The sequence below is a fragment of the Dama dama genome, chromosome X (assembly GCF_033118175.1).
Source record: "Dama dama isolate Ldn47 chromosome X, ASM3311817v1, whole genome shotgun sequence".
Classification (NCBI taxonomy): Eukaryota; Metazoa; Chordata; class Mammalia; order Artiodactyla; family Cervidae; genus Dama; species Dama dama.
Genome location: NC_083714.1, coordinates 52,521,336 through 52,542,527, shown reverse-complemented (window position 1 = coordinate 52,542,527; position 21,192 = coordinate 52,521,336). Strand labels below are relative to the sequence as shown.

The 21,192-nt window shown below is 39.7% G+C and overlaps 1 pseudogene; it reads left to right on the top strand.

Moving 5' to 3' along the window:
- Positions 1–8,776: 8,776 nt before the first annotated feature.
- The window catches only part of LOC133052393 (interleukin-31 receptor subunit alpha-like), a 49,296-nt pseudogene continuing 36,880 nt past the window's right edge, over positions 8,777–21,192 (top strand).

Sequence of the window (21,192 nt, the reverse complement as noted above, 5' to 3'; positions counted from 1 at the left end):
GGGCTCCAGTCCACAGGGTCGCACAGAGCCAAACACGACTGAAGCGACTTAGCACAGCACAGCACACAGCACCTTTGTTTATGAGTCTGTTTTCCTACCTAAGTTGTGAGTTTTTCCTAGTTGAGACCTCTGCTTTCCTCAACTTTGTTTCCACAAGCTCAAGCATAAGATCTGACACTGACTTATGTTTGTGGAGTTGAGTTGAAAGGCTGGAATGCATGGGTTTCATCTCTCCTCCTCCAACCTCAATGTTACTTTCTTCAAGTGTATTGATTTGCCATTCTAGCCAGCACTGTCTCCTATCGTGCTCTGTCCCATGCTTTCTGTCATATGCTCAGATCGACTTTAGCCCCTATCAGTAAACTCCTGCTGCCATAGCTTCAATGGTCTCTAAAAGTCCAAGTTGCCTTCTTCCTTCAGTTGACATTTATCTTCTCTATTGCATGTGTTATTTGTGGTAATCATGTTTTATAAAGGCACTGTGGACTCGGAGTTAGTGAATACTGAACACTTCTCCCTCGTGGAAACACAGGGTTGAGTTCCTGTGAACCTCTGGTCACGACATTCGTGTCAGATACTCAGCACATAAACTTGTTGTATATGTGTTTCCATTTAAAGGCACCTAGTTCAATGTATCGGAGAAGACAATGGCAACCCACTCCAGTACTCTTGCCTGGAAAATCCCATGGGCAGAGGAGCCTGGTAGGCTGCAGTCCATGGGGTCACGAAGAGTTGGACAGGACTGAGCGACTTCCCTTTCACTTTTCACTTTCATGCATTGGAGAAGGAAATGGCCGCCCACTCCCGTGTTCTTGCCTGGAGAATCCCAGGGACGGCGGAGCCTGGTGGGCTGCCGTCAATGGGGTCGCACAGATTCGGACACGATTGAAGTGACTTAGCAGCAGCAGCAGCAGCTGTTCAATGTATATTGTTGGTGCATCAACCTTGAAGTCACAGCCAACAGCAGTATAACTCACACCTGAACAAAGGTTGTCTAACACACGTATGTCCTGTCAAGCACATCATGAGCTTCTCCTTAGGACCACTAGACAGCTCTTCAGCACTATGCTTGAGGGCCATTTTAAATGGCGAAATCACCATCAAAAAGCACGCAAAAATGTGAAAACTGTGGCACTGAACAGATCATGAAAAGAAAGTTTGTACAGTACAAGAGCAGTGTTACTTATTCAACCTCAGCATGGAATGTATGCTTCTTGCCACTGCTTATGTCTGTGAATGACCATGGCACAGCTCAAGGACTGATTCTGGGGACACAGTGAATTTTAGAGAGTTGGTGAATTTGCAAATATGAATCTATGGGGAATGAGGATAGATTGTGCCCCCGTAGTATCTCATCTTCTGAAATTATGAGATTCATGGCGCAGATCTTGCTTCTTGGTGGCCTCCCTTTTAGGTGTTTTTAGGTTTCAACTTTCTCATGTTTCTTCATCCTGCTGCTGCTTGACTCACTTCTCATACTCCAAAACTTTTTGACCTCTCTTATTGCCATGTTTTGCTGTCTCTTCTCCCATTTGTTTTGTTTTGTGTGACTTTGTAGCTTTCCTCTGCCTTTACCGTCATTTTCATGGAGTTATCTGATAGAGCAGAGAGAAAAGTATATATCCAATCAACCATGGAGCCAGAATTTTATTGTATAACATCATTAGTCACGTGTTATATGTATAATAAGTTTACTAAGTAATTGTTGAATAAATTAAAGAGCTGCTATTTTTATGCAAAAATGTACCTGTCCTAGATAGTACATTATAATGGTATTTTTTTAGTACCTCATAGTTTACTATGTTAAAAAAACAAACAAACTTTCTCCTCCTTACTTCTGCTAAACTTTCCTACTTAGTAGAACATTGACTAAGGAAGATGGGAAATAAATTTAAATTAAGACATATATGGGGACGTCCCTGGTGGCACAGTGGTTGGAACACTGCCAATGTAAGGGACATGGGTTTGATCCATGGTCCAGAAAGATTCCACATACCTCAGAGCAACGAAGCCCATAAGCTGCAACTCCTTAGCCTGCATGCTTCAACTACTGAAGCCCAAGTGCCTTTGCTCTGCAGTAAGAGAAGCCACTGCAGTGAGAAGACTGCACCCTGCAAGAAGGACTAGCCCCTTCTCGTCACAACTGGAGAACGCCCATGCAGCAGCAAAGAGCCAGCACAGCCATAAACGAATAAATACGAAGTTTAAAAAATTACTAAATAAAAAACCATATTCAGCTGGAGCGCATATCTTGTTTTAAAGCTTAGGTTTCTTTCCTTTTGCATCATTTTTTCAGTAGACAGTTCCATAGACTTTATGATTTTGTCAGTTACAAAAAGATAAAATTATAATGCCTAAAGTGATCCCAGAAACCATCAGATTTAACCTTTGATTTATAGGCTACTGAGAGTCAGGCTGTCTTGGTTCAGTTCCTAGCTCTACTACTTGATTTGGACAAGTGTCTTTTTCTGGCCTCTGTATCCTCATCTATAAGATGAGGAGAAAAATATAACTGATGTCATAGAATTGTTGTGAAGACTGAGATAATTTCAAGTTTGTAGTACTATGACTGACATGTAGTAAGGTCTCCATATATATTTAATTATTATATTAAGTCACTTAATTAGTAATTTAGCTGGCTTCCAGCCCCCCAGTTTAGTATACTTAATATTGGGTTGGTCGCAACGTTGGTTTTTCCGCAACACTGGATGAAAAACCCAAATGAACTTTTTGGCCAACCCAACACATGCTTAGGAATTATAAATCTCTTTTTGCAAGTTAGCTACCATTATTTTCTCTCCATCTCTTTCTTCATTTAAAGATCATTGCATGATGATATATTTCTGAAACTAAACATACTCTTAGCATTTCACCCATTACCACCTGCATTTGTAAGGACTTCCTGTATAGAACATTTTAAATTTAGTCATTCCTTGTAGTTGTTTATGGCACTTTCAGATAGCACTTTTTTCTGTAAAGTTGAGTGGTCTCACAGAAGCAGATTTTTTTAAAGTTACAATAATGCACTCCATTTCCCAGCATAAGTGGGTAAGTGCCACCCTGGCTTGAGCTGGGCTTAAAAGCAAAGGAAAAGCCCTTGGACCAGAGAGGAAACACTTGCATAACTGTGTTGATAAATTACAAACCACTCTCCTTGCTCTCACTTGTGCTGTGGAAGACAGGGCACCTTTGATGTGGATCTTTTTAAACAGCAGAACCTCTGTGGGATACCACCCCACACAGGAAGGTGAGTATCAGGCCACAGAAGCTGATAACGCAAACACCTGCAGATCTGGTCCCTTCTTCTATTATATGAGGGTTTATTTCTGCTTTCTTCAATAAAGTTATCGGTCAGAACTCGCTGCATGACTTACTCTGTAGTTAGACTGGTTATTGATGGTGACAAGGAATCTAATCTTCTGGCAGTATATCTTTTTTAAAATGCTGGTGCTAGGGTGGGAGATGGTGGAGGACAGCGATCAGGGGCTGGGGAAAACATAGGAACGTTAAAGGTTTATCTTTCTGGGAACTTGAGGCTGTAGAAAATTAGACCTAGGAGATTCAGAAGAAAATCCCTGTGTGTAATGGCATTTTGTGGCAGGAGGACTGAGGGAGAGTAAACCAATAATAACTTCTGCTTGATTTTGATGGAGAGAATCTAGGCTTTAGAATAAGAGAAGCGTAAGTTTGAATCCAGCCACGGGGTCGCAAAGAGTCGCATACGACTGAGTGACTGAACTGAAAATGAAACTGAAGTCACTTACAAACTATGAGAGTTTTGGACTGATGAAGTGATACTGTGAGCCACAACTTCCATATCTGTAAAGCAGGGGTAATAATACCAACTCTGCAGGGATTTTAGGAAGGACAGGTGTAACTTATGTAATGCAATTAGGACTTTGTAGACTTTGTAGTAATGTCGCATCATACTTGTGTTTTTGCCAATCCTCCTGCTAGCTGTCTCAAAGTATTCATTGTGTGAAAGCAGCGTGAACCTCAAATGGGTTTATACTCTGAAACTGAATGCAGTTTCCTGATAACTCTTTTTAAAAGTAATTGAGATATAATTAACTTATTAGTTTCAAGTATACAACATAATGATTGAATATCTGTATGCAGTGTGACATGATCACCACATTAAGTCTATTTAAAGTAACATGTATGGTGGCACTAATGGTAAAAAACATGCCAGCCAGTGCAGGAGATGTAAGGGATGTGGGTTCGATCCCTAGGTTGGGAAGATCCCCTGGAGGAGGGTGCGGCAACCCAATATTCTTGCCTGGAGAATCCCCATGGATAGAGGAGCCTGGCAGGCCCCAGTCCACAGGGTCGCAAAGAGTCGGCCACGACTGAAGCGACTTAGCATGCACACATACCACCATACATAGTTACAAAACTTTTCTCTCGTGATGAGAGCCTTTAAGGTCTACTGCCATGAAAGTGAAAGTTGCTCAGTTGTGTCCGACTCTTCGACACACCACGGACGGAATTCTCCAGGCCAGAATACTGGAGTGGGTAGCTGTTCCCTTCTCCAGGGCATCTTCCCAACCTAGGGATCGAACCCCGGTTTCCTACATTGCAGGTGGATTCTTTACCAGCTGAGCCACAAGGGAAGCCCATACATGGTTACAAAACTTTTCTCTTCTGATGAGAGTTTTTAAGGTCTACTGCCATAGCAACTTTCAAATATACAGCACAGTATTATTAACTAATATTAACATATTAGTCACCATGCTGACAGCTCTTAATCTCCTCTTGATAAGGTACATAAGCATTTCCTCACCCAAAAAGAAGATACGGTTAGTTTACTAGGCTGAAATTGTCAATATGTGACTGTTTTAGACTTATGAAAATAGCATTTTTGTATAATTCAACCTAAAAGTATGTTACTATCCCTAGAATTTACTTCTTTGTCCATCCTTTAAAAACTCAATCCCATGCTCTGCACAGTTTGTGGCACAGCATGGGTATCAGCACACATTAACTGAGGAAATGTATGAATGAATGAATGAAAGCAGGGTCATATAGTGATATATTTGTGTGCAGGCGAAATCAGGTAAAACAGCCTCCAGGACACAGCCTTGAGTGGGAACTGAAGCTCCAAAGAACAGCCTGCGTGTGGGGTGGTGGAGGTGTTTGTGTGTGTGTAATGGGAGATTGCTAGAGCGGAAAACAGCCATGCTATTGCTTCTGGTTGGGTGATAAGAGATTGAATATGGAGAGGAAGGGATAGTTTCACATCAGCTGGCAAGAGCAGAGTCTCTTCCTTTGTTTTCTTGTCTCCAGCCACTGCTGAAGCCAGCAATGATTGGTTGGTTTCACTTCCAGTCATTGTACTCCTAACAGTAGCTACTACTTTAAAGATAAGACACTAAAAATTACTCAAGTGGCATCACTTTATGTTCTGAGTCTTTTGGTTCAGTATGGAATATTCACAGTGTTGTTTGAGAATTCCAGAGCTCCTGTTGTATTCAAATCAGGCACCACTAATGAGAAGGTGTGTATTTCCTAGGAAGTGCCTCCTTAGTGGAGACAGGTATTCAAAGCTGCTGCATTTTAAAAGTTAGCGCTGAAGAGTCAGGCAACGAAGGTAATGGTTTAATGGTTCTCCTTAAGAGCTCAGGATAATCTTTGTGAATTTTCTGTAGCCCACAGTCTTGCTGCACCCAGAATTGCTGAGATTTGGGGAGGCTGATTACCGCATATAAGACTTCATGAGACTGGTAGGTTTAAACAAAGGAGGGTAGACTTTTCTAATTACTAGAAGACTTACATCCTTTGTTCAGGATCGGGACTTTTGCTAAATTATCAATAATCAGAAATGGCTTCACAGAATCAGAGCAGTCATGGAAATTTTGGGTTTTGAGGTATCTTTCATCAAGGCTGTGGTGAAGTCTAATGATTGTCCTGTTATAGAGTACAGCTGACCCTTGAACAACATGGATTTTAACTGTGTGTCTTGTTTTCAATAGTAAATACTGTCGTACTACACTGTTCATGATTGGTTGAATCCAAGGTTGTAGAACCTCAGATGGGGAGGAACTGGGTGTATGGACAGAAGTTATGTGAGTGGATTTCTGACTGTGTGGAGAGCCTGTGCTCCTATCTTTGGCATCGCTCAAGGTCAACTGTATGTCACTGCAGCAATGGAAAACTTCATAATTTCCTCCTATGGATATTGAGTCACTCAGTTGTGTCCAACTCTTTGTGGCCCCACGGACTCAGCCTGCCAGGCTCCTCTGTCCATGGGATTCTCCAGGCAGGAAGAGTGGAGTGGGTTGCCATTTCCTCTTCCAGGGGATCTTCCTGACCCAGGGGTCGAAACTGCATCTCCTGTGTTGCTGGCAGATTCTTTACCCCTGAGCCATCAGGGAAGCCCAATGACCACCAATGAACACTGCCAACTTTTTTTTCTGTGACCTCTCCTTTCTATTCCCATAGTCTCTGTCCATTTAGGATACATTTAGTTGAATAAATTCCTGCAACTAAATGACAGTGTTAATTTTCCAGATCTAACTCTCTTGAGTGTACACCCAGGCTTCCTTGGAAGAAGTTCGGAGTGAACTCAAGTTTTTCAAATGCCATTTTACAAATACATTCTTGATTTACTCCCACAGTTAACTAGGATCACTTCTGTGCACACATTTTGCTAGTTGAACTCTCAGTTGAACTTATTTCTAAGTTCCTGGGAGGTACCTCACATTTGTTTACTTTTACTACTGATAAGCAGTCATGAGTGGTAGTTCTCTGGTGTGTGAGAAGTGGAAAACGCCCTGGAGGACAAACAGGTGTTAGGGCATTGTCATTCTAGCAAAGCTTATTGACTTCCCCAGTCATCAGCTCTTCCCTCTCTTTGGACATTCTGTGCTCTTCTCGCACTATTGTAATTACAGCACTTATCAGGTGATATTTGCTATTACTATCCGTGCTTCTGTTGCTGCAAGTAGATCAGTGGTCCTCAACCCTTTTTTCTTCTACAGCTTTGTCTCTGGGTATAATTTAGTACTGTTAGTACTGCTGTTTTCTGTTAAGGCTTTAAAAATTCACAAATAATGAGTGAGTATTCTCACTGTAAAGCAAAAAAGCAATAATTACAATTAATTAAAATATTTAAGTTCAATATATTCAATATTTAATATTGATAAGATTTTAAAATGCAAAAGCCTGTGTTGGAATAACAATTTGAGCTTTAGCATTTATAATTGCTTATTTATTCAATCATCGAGACTGTCAGCATCATGTCTTGAATAGTTTCTTCATGACTGGGCCTCCCTCACTTGCCAGTATGCTTTTAGAACTTGTAAAGGCATGCTTTTTGGCTAAGAACTGGAGAAAATTAAGACAACATTGTGAATAGTTGGATGTTAAAAAGTGCTATTACTGGGAATTCCCTGGTGTTTCAGTGGTTAGGACTCTGAGCTTCCATTGCAGAAGGCATGGTTTCTATCTCTGGTCAGAGGACTAAGATCCCACATGCTTCAAGGCAAAAAAAAAAAAAAAGAAAGAAAAATTCTATTCAAGGCCAAAAAAAAATCTATTGCTGTTATAATTAATTTTCAAATAACATTTATTCTTCATTGAAAAATTTAAAAACTTCCTAAGTTTTATACTCATTTAAATCAAAATGGTTGTTTTTGGAGAGGTTAGCCACAGCTCTTGAGTAACAGGCATTAACTATTGCTGTTATGTAACCATTTTTTTGTTGTTTCATAGTGGTATTTCTATGACTATGGATCCAAGTTCTCACTCTGCTTTATTTTGCCTTAGGCACTTTCAGTTAGGTGTTTCAACTGGTTTGTGTGTGAGAAAACGTTATCCCTATGGTTTTCATCCAGAAATGCTGCATTCAACTTTTCCTAAAATGATTTATTTTTTCTGAAAACTCTCCTTTTCCCCCCATAATGATATGTCAGCTGAAAATGTAGCATCATTTATTTCTTTCTGAAAGGGAGATATTGCCTTTACATTTGCTTTAATCCTTAGACTATCTCACCATCTCATCTGGGATGATGTGAGGCGCCAGCAGCCTTTTTATCCTAATTATTCTGCAAACAATAGTGAATGTCTACCAGGTCCCAGGCACTGCCTTCAACACTCAGGCTTCATAGAGAGAGAAGCTCCACTCTTCAGAAGCTCCCTATTTGTACAGAAGCCAGCAGGTAATCTACTAAACACCATTCTGGTGCTGCGTGCACAGTACGGAAGGCATGGAGGGCGGGTGGGGCACAAAGGCTGACTGGCGGGCCGAGTCCATCTGGGAGCTCAGGGAAGGTGCTTGGAGAAGGCTAGCTTTGAGCTGAGTCTGGAAAGATAGATCACGTTGTCAGGAATAGGGAAGAAAGGACATTCTAGACAGAAGGAACCACATGGACAAAGCATGGAAATGTGAAGCTGCATGGTGCTTTTGGGAAATGACGAGATGCCTTGTTTACCTAGAGTGGTCAGGAACTGAGGCAGAGACTGGAGGACAGTACTGTCTTTCTGGAGTGTATTCTTGCTGGCTGGTGTACTTTTTGTATTATATAGTAGAATTAACTGGACAAAATAATTGACTGGGGTAATGGAATAATCACAGAGGGATCTATGTGATGCTAACCAAATAAATATAACAAAATAGAATGTAATACAAAATATATAAAACAAAATACCTTTCCTCAAAATTCCCAGAATCTGTTTGTCACTAGAAACAGAACTGTTGAGGAGAGACAGGAAGCAAACTAACTCTTGACTGACGATATTTTCTGTTCTCTTTTCAGCCTCCCTGTATTATTTGGGAACAATGTGGGCCTGGACACTGTGGATGCTCCCTCTACTTTGCAAATTTGGCCTGGCAGGTAGGTCAGCCTGTGCCCTTTTATGGATTATGTGATTCTTTTTGCCTTTTTTGGATAAGAGTTGTTAACTTGAGAACAAAGGGGCACCTGGACATGGGCATTCATGGATGAACAATGGGGGATTTATGAACTCCCTGAATTAGTGTGGGGTTTTATGTGCCTGTTGATATACACTTATGCATGTACAAGTTTGGCAAGATGATCTATCATATTTTCAAAGGGAGATATGGCCCTTTGAAAGTCAAGATTCACTGTTTTAGAGTAATAGTAAGTGATTATCTTGGTGATTCCTGTGTTAAGTGTGCATTGGTTCCTATAGGATACACACATAAAAACATATATACGTTTTCACACTATTTGCCATAAATTTCAAGGGTATAAAGGGAAATGAATCAACATGTTTCTACAATGGTCCAACTCAAAACTATGGGCCTAAAGGCCATATAATACCTTGTAGATCTAAGATGTATTACTTAGATCACATATTATGTTAAAAAAGATAAGACCAGATTAAAAGAAATGGTGACTGAACACTAGAAATGTAGAAAAGGCATGTAGTATAATTATTCATCTGGTCAGGCTGCTACATAAGAAAATACCACAGACTGGATAGCCTAAACAACAGAAGTTTATTTTCTCACAGTTTTGGAGACTGGAAGTCCAAGGTCAAGCTGTCTGCAGAGTTGATTTTCTCTGACACCTCTCTCCTTGACTTGTGGATGACCATCATCTTGCTGCCTCTTCACGTGGTCATCCCTCTGTGTATCTTAATGTCCTCTTATAAGGACACCAGTCAGATTGAATTAGGACACCCTGTAATGGCCCCATTTTAGTTAATACGTCCTTATATGCCCTGTTTCCAAATGCAGAGCAGAGAGAGGGTAGGGCTTCAACATATGAGATTTGTGGGGAGGGACACAATTCAGGCCATAACTTATCATAATCAGAGGTCACCCAGAAAGCAGTTGTGATCCAGAGATAATGAGAATGTCTCCTAGACCTCTGGCATGCCTGGCCCACCTTGCAGGTCCGTGGGCTTATACTTGTGGACACTCCAGAGCTTTGTAGACAATACAGGCAGGTAAGGCTGTGTGTCTCTGTCCCTTTCAGCCATCTCAGAAATCCCCAATTGCTTCCAATTGTCCAATTTAAAGTTCTGCTTATAAGCATCATGACACCGTTCCCCTCAACTTGTATCTCGGTCTTGTATCTCAGTCTTCTCTTACTACCTTTCATTAATACCATTTGCTGTATAACTGACTCCAGTTTCCACACTACTTCCCTTCTAGACAATTTTTCCCTCGGTCTCAGCCTTGCCCTTCTTTTATTTCAAGGCATTGCTCACAACAAAATGTATCTTTGCAAAGACACCAAAGATATATGGACATAGAGGGGAAGAAGGGAGATTGAGAAGATCTTTTTAATTTTGAAAAATGTTCTTTTTGCATGTAGGAAATTCGCTGATAAGCAAGAGCAGAACATTCTCCTGGTCCTTCTTAGAGGAAAATTCTGAATATTTCTGCTTATTTCTAAAAATAGAGGAAATAGTTATTTCTAGAAATGTAGCAACATGTTTATATGCTTTTTCTTAACAAGTGGAAGGATTCATGTGTGTGAGGGGCAAATGTAGCCTTCAGTTGTCCATGTGTAAAAAATAAACATTCTGTTGTAGTTTTTTTTTTTTTCTGTTGTAGTTTTAAATGTACACAAAAATTGTGAAGATAGTACAGAGAATTCTTATATACCCTTCATCCAGTTTCCCTTATTGCTAATATTTTCTAATAGCATCGTATGCTTGCTGAAACAAAGAAACTGATATTAACACATGATTATTAAGTACATTCCAGACTTTATTTGATTTCACCAGTTTTTCCTTAATGTTCTCTTTCTATTCTGGGATCCAATTCAGGGTAGCATATTGCACTGAATTGTCATGTCTCCTTAGTCTCTTCTGGTGGATGACAGCTCTTTAGTCTTCCCTTTTTTCTCATGACTGTGGCAGTCTTGAAGAGTACTGTGAGTATTCTTGGGGTTTTTTGAAAAATAGAACAGAGGTAAAATGCCCTTCATTGCTCTATCACAATTATATAATGTTTGTGACAGTCTTTTGATGAAGAGTTTATATTCTAATTAGAGGTAAGTTGAATAAGACTTAAAATAGGCACACTAGGTGCCAACAAATAGGCAGGACAACAGATGTATAAGCCTTGCTACTCACTTGCAGTTACATAAGTTAGGGCAGTTCAGATATGTGGGATCCACACCAGATAACTGAGGCTGTAAGTAATAACTCTTAAGTAAAGAAAGAAAGCAAAAATGAAACTGTTTGCTGATCTGGTTTTCCTTTTTATTCCAGTTCCCCTTGACACCCTCATTTGTGATAAAACAAATCTACAATGCCCTGAGATCATATGCAGAGTTAGAATGTCATGAGGACATAGAGAAAAAGGACATAGGACAAAGAGAAGAAGAGGGAAGATTACTCTTAAATGAATTCCTCCCCCAAGTCCTAAAATCTTGGATTTTCAGGCAAGCCATTTTTCACATGAGGCAGGGAAAGTTGTTTATGCCGTGAAAATAAACAAGCCTAAAATCTTAGTGCTTAAGACAACAAAGTCTGTATGTCCATCACCGGTAAGTAGGGACCTAGACTGATGGAGGCTGTACCAGCCTAAGACTCATCATCTCAACATGGATTTGCAGGGTGTGCAGGGCAGAGGGAGGAGAGAAAGGATAATAATGTACCAGTGCTTTAGTCTCCTCTCATGTCAGGGGCCAAAGAAGTCATGTTGCTATGCCCAAGGAAGCAAGGAAATAAAATCTTCCCGTATGTCCGGGAAGGGGAAATACGGATGAGCACTGGAAATGTTCCTGGGCATTCATTTTATTTATCATAAATCTCTTCTGTAACACCAACATAGGGGATCAGACTATGCCAACCCCAAATATACCACTTTGGCATAAGGATTTATTTTGATTCAGAGTCAAATGAGAATCAAGAGATGCAGAAGCAAAGTCTTTGTGGAACTTCTTTTATTTGTTTAAAAGAAGACACTTCTGAAAAGTGAGGACTGCTATACATCTCCTCTCCTGGAGGAGTTTGATGACCATGAGGAAGACAGAAAATCAGTGCCAGGATGGATCTGCACATGTAAACCCTACTCCATTAGTGTCTCACATACATTTACCTTTTCACAGTTTGCCACCCTTGAAAGCCTAAGTTCGTTTTCCTTTGCCCTGTCAGTTCTCTACAGATTTATTGGTTTTGTCTTAAGATGCTGTTTCAGCCCAAGTTCTCACCACCTCTTTAAGTTACTCTTTATTGAGTTTTTGCCTGTGTAATTTCACTGCATGCATTAATATAATGTTTTCTCTTATTAACCTGTCTTTTGTCAGTCTGATTTTACAGGGTGCTGGCTGGAGAACCTAGGAAAAGGAAACAGAATTTCTTCCTTCTCTATACCAATATCAAGTGGCCTCGACAAGAATATCTCTGTCCTGCCATGTACCAAACAGGGAGAGTAAAACAAATGTAGCTCCTTCAAAAAAGCTCAGGGGAAGAGGAAAATCATTTTTACAACTACTTCCTCTTCTGATTTCTGATGACACTGATGGTTCTGGTAACCAGAGGTTGGATTCCCCTCTGACTTACGGTTTTTATTGATATTAATCAAAGCTTCTGAAAGAGCTAAAGAGGGATATTCAAGGAAGAATAGTAAAGACCAGAGTTCACCATGGTTCGATGGGGATATATTTAGATTCACAAGGATCTATTCCTGTGCTGTGCTATGTTAAGTCACCTCAGTCGTGTCCGAGGCTCCTCTGCCCATCTGTTTCTACACTGGTTTTTTTGGTGGCTGTCTTTGGAATCAGCCTGTGCAAGACAGACTGAGAATGAAGGTGGAAATCAAATGTGACCGTAGGGGGCCATAATGAGAATAGTACAAAACTAAAGACTATTCTGAGGAGACAGGGAAAGGCATCTTATTTCTTTGTTTTCCAGCCAATGATCAACTTTGAAATCCTGCTGAGAGTTCATGTGCTGGTATGAGCAAAATGGAGGTGGAGGGCAGGCTAGTTTTGGATGACTATTTGTAAGGAACTTGGCCAGAGGACTGAAGACAGACCCACATGTACATACAAACACATACAGCCAAAATCTCTGAGCCAGAGAGTGAGTCAGTCAGTGTGAAAGCCATTCCCCTGGGGACATTGTTGGCTAACCCTTGGCTCACCCTCTTGTAGAATTTTGCCTGTCCCACTGACAGTTGTGAAGTGTGTATCTGTTAATATTCTGCTTGCTGTCCTGAGGATTCCTGAGGGAGGGTTTTCAAGCTATATGGGCTCTCTGAGGAATTACTGGGCTAATCGGTTTACCTTCTGATCTCCACTTAACATGTAGTATTCTTTGGTTCAGGTCAGTGAACTTTGGTCCTTTAAGCAGTTGGACTTGGAGATCACCAGCTTTTTCATGGTTTTCAGCATGCAAGTAGCACAGATAGAAAGTCATTGACTTAATTGTTTGTCCGGAGCCGCCGGGATGGGCCCAGTCCGTGACAAGGTCATGGGACGAGAGAGGAACCTGCAAGGCAGCTCTTCCTCACATGGGGCTGCCCCGGGGGCCCAATATGTCCCCTCCAGAGCCGCCGGGACGAGAAAGGAACCTGCAAGGCAGCTCTTCCCCTCGAGGTTGTCCCAGGGGCCCAGTATGTCCCTTTCTTCCTTCTGTCTTACTGTTGTTGGGCTTTCTATTAATTTTTAGAAAGAATAATGTATAGTAATAAGGCCTCACTGGAAAAATCCAAGCCTTTTTGGAAATGCTCATGATTGCTCTGGCTCAGGACACGACCATAAACATTAAGTCAAAGAAGAAAAGGCCACTGGTATCGTCTGGCTGATTGCTTAAAAGATTATAATGTTCTAGAATAGAAAAGTGTAGAGGTATTTAGATTTAGAAGTAGATACACTGCTTTAGTTTACTTGCTCCTTGGTTGATGTTAATCCATGGCTGATTCACGTCAATGTGTGATGAAAACCACTAAAATGTTGTGGGGTGGTTGGCCTCCAGCTAATAGAAATAAATGGAAAAAAGAAAGATGGAATCTACATTAAAAAAAAAAAAAGTAGATATACTGCTTTAGTTTACTTGCCCCTTGGTTGAAAGGGTTTTCATCATTGCTATTTCCTTGCTGCTATTTGTTCATTGTTTCCCTTTCTTTAAACAACACGGGATATTATAGGTATTTTTGTAAAATTAGAAAATGGGGTATATAGGATTTTAATAGAAGATTTATATTAACCAGCTTCACTGCCATTATCTCACTATTAATAGAGATGTTTTGCTGCTTTAGAGGTGTTTTTGCTGTTTAATAGTTAATCATTGTAAACTGAGATTTTGTGGTTTCAGGTAAAGAAAAATATCAGGTTTTTCTCGTGGTACTGTTCTCAGAAATGTCAAACATGTTACTGTGACCCTTCCCATGTGTTGTTTTATTGTCCAAAGAATTTACACTATACCTGAGGTTTGTGGAACATTGTTTTTGTTAGAGTGAGAATGTTAGGCCATTGAGGCAAGAAGACTATGTACGGGACATTTAAGTATAAACCCTGTAACCAGAAACGTTCTAGATGAATGCATAGGGGAAAAACATGGGAAAAATATTGACGGAAGCACAAACCAATATCTGATGTAATATGTGGTGACTTAAGGGTGAGGTAATATTCATTCTATAAAAACTGAGCTGTCCTAAAAAAAAATTTTTTTAAAAGCTACCTCTTCTATGCAACCGTCTGTGTCTGTGTGTCTGTCTGTCTTCTTCCTCGCCGACGCCACTCATCCCTTGGGTATTCCTGGTCCTGCTGGGGCTGGACCTTGGCAATTGTTGTCAGGATCAGGCTCATCTGCAGGACTCAGAGGAAAGCTTCTCAGGAAAAAGCTGGAAATGTGGACATGACATGAAGGCCCCTTGCTCTCCTTCACTCTTGTTTGGCACTTCCAGGGGCCGCTTTACCTATGTGGACAATTCTCATTTCTTAGACCACAGTCTCCCACATTGCAGGCAGATTCATAACCATCTGAACCACCAGGGAAGCCCATGAATGAATATACAAATCCTAAAAGTCCCAAATCTAAGCAGTGAATACAACCCATTCTGAAACCGTTTATTACTGACTTCCTATTAGAAGGTGTTACCTCTGGAAGAGTTGAAATGTATACATTAGTCAGATATGCAGACATATTTTATAGCATCCTTATTTTCTATGATTAAGCTAATCAGTATTCAAAAAGTCCCTGCTCGCCTGGAAAGCCAGGCAAGCCTGAGGAAGGGAACAATATGGGCAGCACTTATATTTGTAAGCATTGTCTCAGTTTCTCCTGATTTATAGTGTTTTTCAGCTGATTCAGTCTCTCTGGGGTAACTGTGTGCAGTTCCAGAGCTTCTGCCTGTCCCCCTACTCCTGCCTGGGGTGGTGTCTAGGTATATGAGAGGGTTTACGTAACTTCAGAGTCCTTGTCTCCTAAACCTGTGTGAGCACGTCTTTGTTTCCCTCTGTTTTCCTCTGGGCGGTCTGCTGGGGTCTTATCCCTTCTCTGTTATCTGCTGCTGGGCAGCCAACTTTGCGTGGGCTTTGGGGTATCATTGCCAAACCCACTCCTGAAGTTCATGCCCCAGCTGTTTGCCTGTGGTCTTGACATCCCCCTGTGCACAGAAGCCTCTTCATCTGAATCCCAGGCCTGATCTACAGCCATAACACCCTGAACGTGCCTGATCTCTTCTGAATCCCAGGCCTGGACCAACCCCACACATCTATACCCACCCCCAGTTCCTCACCCTGAGATACTGGGGACTTCTGAATCCCTGCTTGCTACTCTCACCTGTTCAGAGCTTACGTGAAGATCTTCCCCAACCCACCCTCTGCAGTGCTAGGACTTGCATATCATCTTGGAGTTGGTGCTTAAGTGGTACACGAGGCTCCGACTAGACTTACTATGCCTGGTGAAATAGGCCACCAGCCCAAATGACCTTGGTACTTTAGACTCATGCATATTTGTACTGTTGCACCCAAGAAGGCTGATATCTGAGTTCTTTGCTCCATCTTACCTTTACTCCCCTGCTCCAATATTTTACTTGCTACAAGTGATGGACTTTTTACTTCTTATCTGGTAGGAACTTCCTTGAATAAAAATAAAAGAAGTGTTTTCTAAGTAGAAATCTAGCTGTTTAAAGGGACTAACTGCAGAGATGGAGTTAGATTCCTTCCATGGCCCTGATAAGGAGAACCTGTTATAGCTAGTAACTTACCAAGAAGTTCAGCTTTTGATTAATCTGTTTTCATCAAATTCTTCAATGCTGGCAGTATTTATCATGCACTAAATTTACTGTGTTTGTGTAGTTTTCTGGACCTGCCAACTAAGCCTGAGAACATTTCTTGTGTCTTCTACTATAGGAAAAATTTTACTTGCACCTGGAGTCCAGAGAAAGAAGCTATTTTATATCTACACAGTCAGGAGAACTTTGTGAGTATGGGAGCTTTTTTGCCATCAGGGAGAGTAAGGGGAGGAGGCAGAGGTTCCCACTTTAACTCCTGACTCAAGTTGCTTAGACAGTAAGTAATATGTTTTCTCAATTATAGCTTCTAGATAACCATTATTTGCATCCAGTGGCTGGGGTGATATCTTGGTTATTTGCAACCATACTGGTAGGATCTAAAGCTAAGAAGGAGGGGAGGATGCTTGTATAACCATTACACTACATTACCCTGTTGGCCATTTTTGTACTCTATGATAACCATGGAAAACCCTGAGATCCTTTCTGCTTTCAAAATTCCATGATTCTCTATTTCTGTATGTTCAGGCTCTGCTCCCTCACCCCTGCCTTTACAAGTCCTTACAAAGTGGGCCCCCTCTTCTGGTCTCAGCCTGTTTCATCTCCCACATAGTCCCTAGAGGACTATAGCAATAGCCACCTCCTTGATTCCTACAATATGTGTAGTTGTTTTCATTAAGTTATAGCTTGATAAGGTTTAAGTTATCTATCTAAGAAACTAATTGTAATGAGTTTTCTGAAAACAGTGTACACCAGTGGCAAAAAAAATCAATCTGAAAAATATGAAGAATATAAAAAATCACCCAAAATCCCACCACCAAAGGTAACAATGTTTAACATTTTTTTTTCTTTTTTTTTTCAGTCTCCCATCCTCGGAGGAGCCTTCCCTCATCCTGAGTTACAATGGCTTCTTTAGGGACAGTCATTTATTCACCGAGACATCCATTGGAGGACCTGCCTTCCCAAGCAGCCACAAAGGGGTTTGAGAGCCCATGAGGGAAGAGCCTTGTGGCCAGTGAAGACCCTCCCATTTTTCTCTTCTGGTTGGCCCAGTTTGCTTTGCAGATCCTATAGAACACAGACTCCTATCCAAAGCCCAGTGCTCAGCCAGTGACACCCAGAAGAAGAGGAGGCACAACAATTTGGTCAATTTTTCAGAAGAAAACATTGAAATGGATGTCTTTAAGACCCATTTTTTAACACAAATCTGGTTTTAATAGGATGTCAGGGCTTAAACCTCGATTATACAGAACCCAAGTCACCAAGACCTCAAATAACCGGGACACCCGTCTTCTGGGTTCTTTCCACCCAGAAGTTCTGTGCAATGATAGTTCACAATATTTGCCTGATCCTTAGTGCCTTCGGAGCCACCAAGGACCCTAATATTTGGAACTTCCGGATTCATTCTTTTTTTTTTTTTTTTAGGGAGTTTTTTTTTTTTATTAGTTGGAGGCTAATTACTTCACAACATTTCAGTGGGTTTTGTCATACATTGATATGAATCAGCCAGGGATTTACATGTATAACATTTTAATGAAGGCATTTCTAGACACCTTTAAGAAGAGTTATGTAAATATGTAAGTTCATATTAATGTAGTCATTATTTATATAATATGCATCTTGCTTTTTTCACCATTAATAGAGTACCAGGCATCTTTCCATATCATTAAATATAGTTGTAGTAAAAACTATCATTTTAAATTCTATTTATGTATCTACTGTAATTTATTTAACAAATTCTTTTTCTTTTTTCTATGTGTGTTAATTTTTTTTTTATTAGTTGGAGGCTAATTACTTCACAACATTTCAGTGGGTTTTGTCATACATTGATATAAATCAGCCATAGAGTTACACATATTCCCCATCCTGATCCCCCCTCCCACCTCCCTCTCCACCCGATTCCTCTGGGTCTTCCCAGTGCACCAGGCCCGAGCACTTGTCTCAGACTATTTTTTTCCTTTAAGAATAAGTTCTCAAGGTTAGACTCTGAGATTTTCAAGAGCCTATTCATTATTTTTTACCAATAGGAAATATGTTATATGACTGTAACTTTTGATGGACTTACAGGATTCCCAGGGAGGTCTCCATGGTAACTTTTCTCTCTCCTTGAAGCTAAGGAAGGAATCTGGAGAGATAAACATCAATTTCTGGACTATATAGTTCTCAAGAGAGACCCAGAAGGAAGCTACCAAATACATGCTTAATATATTAAATATGCTTATGTTTCTAAACTGCTGTACTAAACTAATGCTGAATCATTTTTTCCTTCAAAGGTGTTATTTACATGAAAATGATACTTGTAATTCTACAAGTAAAAATGGTTCTTCATGCTCTTTTTATTCAAGATTAACACCACCAGATATTTACATTATTCAAGTGGAGGCTCAAAATGCATACGGTATAATTAAATCTGATATTAACATATTGGGACTTAAATACCATAAGTAAGTATCACTTTATATTCTTATGTGCTTTTTTATTAAAATATACCCTCTTCTTTTTTTTTTAAAGAGATTTCTGTGAACTAAAAAGTAGATTCACAGCTCAAGCATATACTAGGTGTATGTTATGGATATATGGAAAATTTGTCTCTTTTGAAGAAAGAAAAGAGAGGGAGGATCAGAGGGAAGATGAAAGGAAGGAAGGAGGAAACTGACCAAAAAAAAAAAAAAAGAATGAGAAGAAACATTTTGCTGGTCCTTGATTTTCTCTTGCAGTTTGTACCACAAATTATATTAGAAGAAACAGTGTTTCTCCTTCAAAACATTATTGTTCCTGTAGGAGAAAGTAAAACTCTTATTTTAAAAAGTATCTCACTGATTGTTACCTTTTAAATTCTTTTTCAAAGAGTAATTTTTACTATTTAATTTTAAAATAACATCATTTGTGAGATATAATTCACATGTGATAAGATTCACCTTTTTTGTTGTTTATTTTTAATTGGAGGATAATTGCTTTACAATGTTGTGTTGGTTTTTGCCATACCTCAACATGAATCAGCCTTAGGTATACATATGTCCCCTCCCTCTTGAACCTCCATCCCATTCCCCACCCCAAAGATTCACTGTTCAAAAATGACAATTCACCAGTTTTTAAAAATCATATTCACAAAGTTATACAAATATCATCAGGATCTAGTTCCAGAAACTTTTCATCACCCCTCAAAGAAACTTCATGCCCATTAGCAGAAATCCTTAATTCCACCTTCCCCTTGGTCTCTGGCAGTCACTAATCTATTTTTCTGTCTTTATGGATTTAGTTATTTTTGAAAATTCATATAAATGTAATGATATAGTATAGTCCTTGTGTCTTATTTCTTTCACAGCATAATGTTTTAAAGGTTCAATCCATCTTGTAGCATTTATTCCTTTTTATAGCTGAATAATAATCCATCGTAGGGACATATTACATTATGTGCAACCATACATTGGTTGATAGACATTTGAGTTGTTCCCACTTTTTGGTTATGAATGCTGCAATTATGAATATATGTGTACAAATTTTTGTTTGGATATAGGCTTCAATTCTCTAAGATATATACCTAATGAAATTGCTGTGTCATATAACTCAGTCTTTAACTTTTTGAGGAACTACCAAATTTTACCAAAATGGCTGTATCATTTCACATTCCCACCAGCAATTTATAAAGTTACTAGCTTCTCCACATCCTCGCCAACACTAGTTATTGCACTTTTTTTTTTTTTATCATAACCATCCTAGTGGGTATTAGGGAACTTCCCCGATGGGTATTACATCATACCTCACTGTTCTGATTTGCACTTACCAAATAATTAATGATATTGAGCATCTTTTCATGTGCTAATTGGCCATTTGTACATCTTCTCTGGAAAAATGTTAATCCATGTATTTGCTGATTTTACAATTATGTTGTCTTTTTATTGTTCAATTTTAAGAGTTCTTTTTGCAAGGAGCTGTGCTCTGAAGCATGTGAGATCTTAGTTCCCCTACTAGGGATCAACCTAGGCTCCCTGCAGTGGAAGAGTGAGTATTAATCACTGGATTGCCAGGGAAGTTCGAGTTCTTTATATATTCTGGGTATCAGCTCCTTATAAGATACGTTTTGCACATATTTTCTTTCTTCCTGTGGGTTATGTTTTCAATTTCTTAATGATGTCCTTTGAAACTAAAACATAATTTAATCTTGATGATTTTATTATAATTTATCTATTTTTTTCTTTATTGCTTGTGCTCAGGAGTCAGAACTAATAAACTAGTACCAAACCTGAGGTCACAAAGATTTCTACTGTTTTCTTTTAAAGACTATAGTTTTAGCCCTTACATTTAGTTCTATGATCCTTTCTGAGTTAATTTTTAAGCAAAATTAACAAACTTTGTATTCCTGAAATAAATCTCACGTGGTTGTAAGTGTATAATGTTTTCTATATGTTGCTGAATTTGGACTGATAGTTTTTTTGTTGAGGACTTTTTCTTCTATCTTCATAGGGGATATTGGTCTGTTGCTTTCTTTCTTGGGAAATATTTGTCTGTTTTTGGCATCATGGAAATACTGGCCTCATAGAATGAGTTGGAAAGTGTTTCCTGGTCCTGTTTTTGAAAAAGTTACAGGGATCAAGACCATCCACAAGAAAAAGAAATGCAAAAGAGCAAAATGGCTGTCTGAGGAGGCCTTACAAATAGCTGTGTAAAGAAGAGAAGTGAAAAGCAAAGGAGAAAAGGAAAGATATACCCATTTGAATGCAGAGTTCCAAAGAAGAGCAAGGAGAGATAAGAAAGCCTTCCTCAGTGATCAATGCAAAGAAATAGAGGAAAACAATAGAATGGGAAAGTCTAGAGATCTCTTCAATAAAATTAGAGATACCCAGGGAACATTTCATGCAAAGATGGGCACAATAAAGGCCAGAAATGGTATGGACCTAACAGAAGCAGAAGATATTAAGAGGTGGCATGAATACACAGAAGAACTGTACAAAAAAGATCTTCATGACCCAGATAATCATGACGGTGTTATCATTCACCTAGAGCCAGAAATCCTGGAATGTGAAATCAAG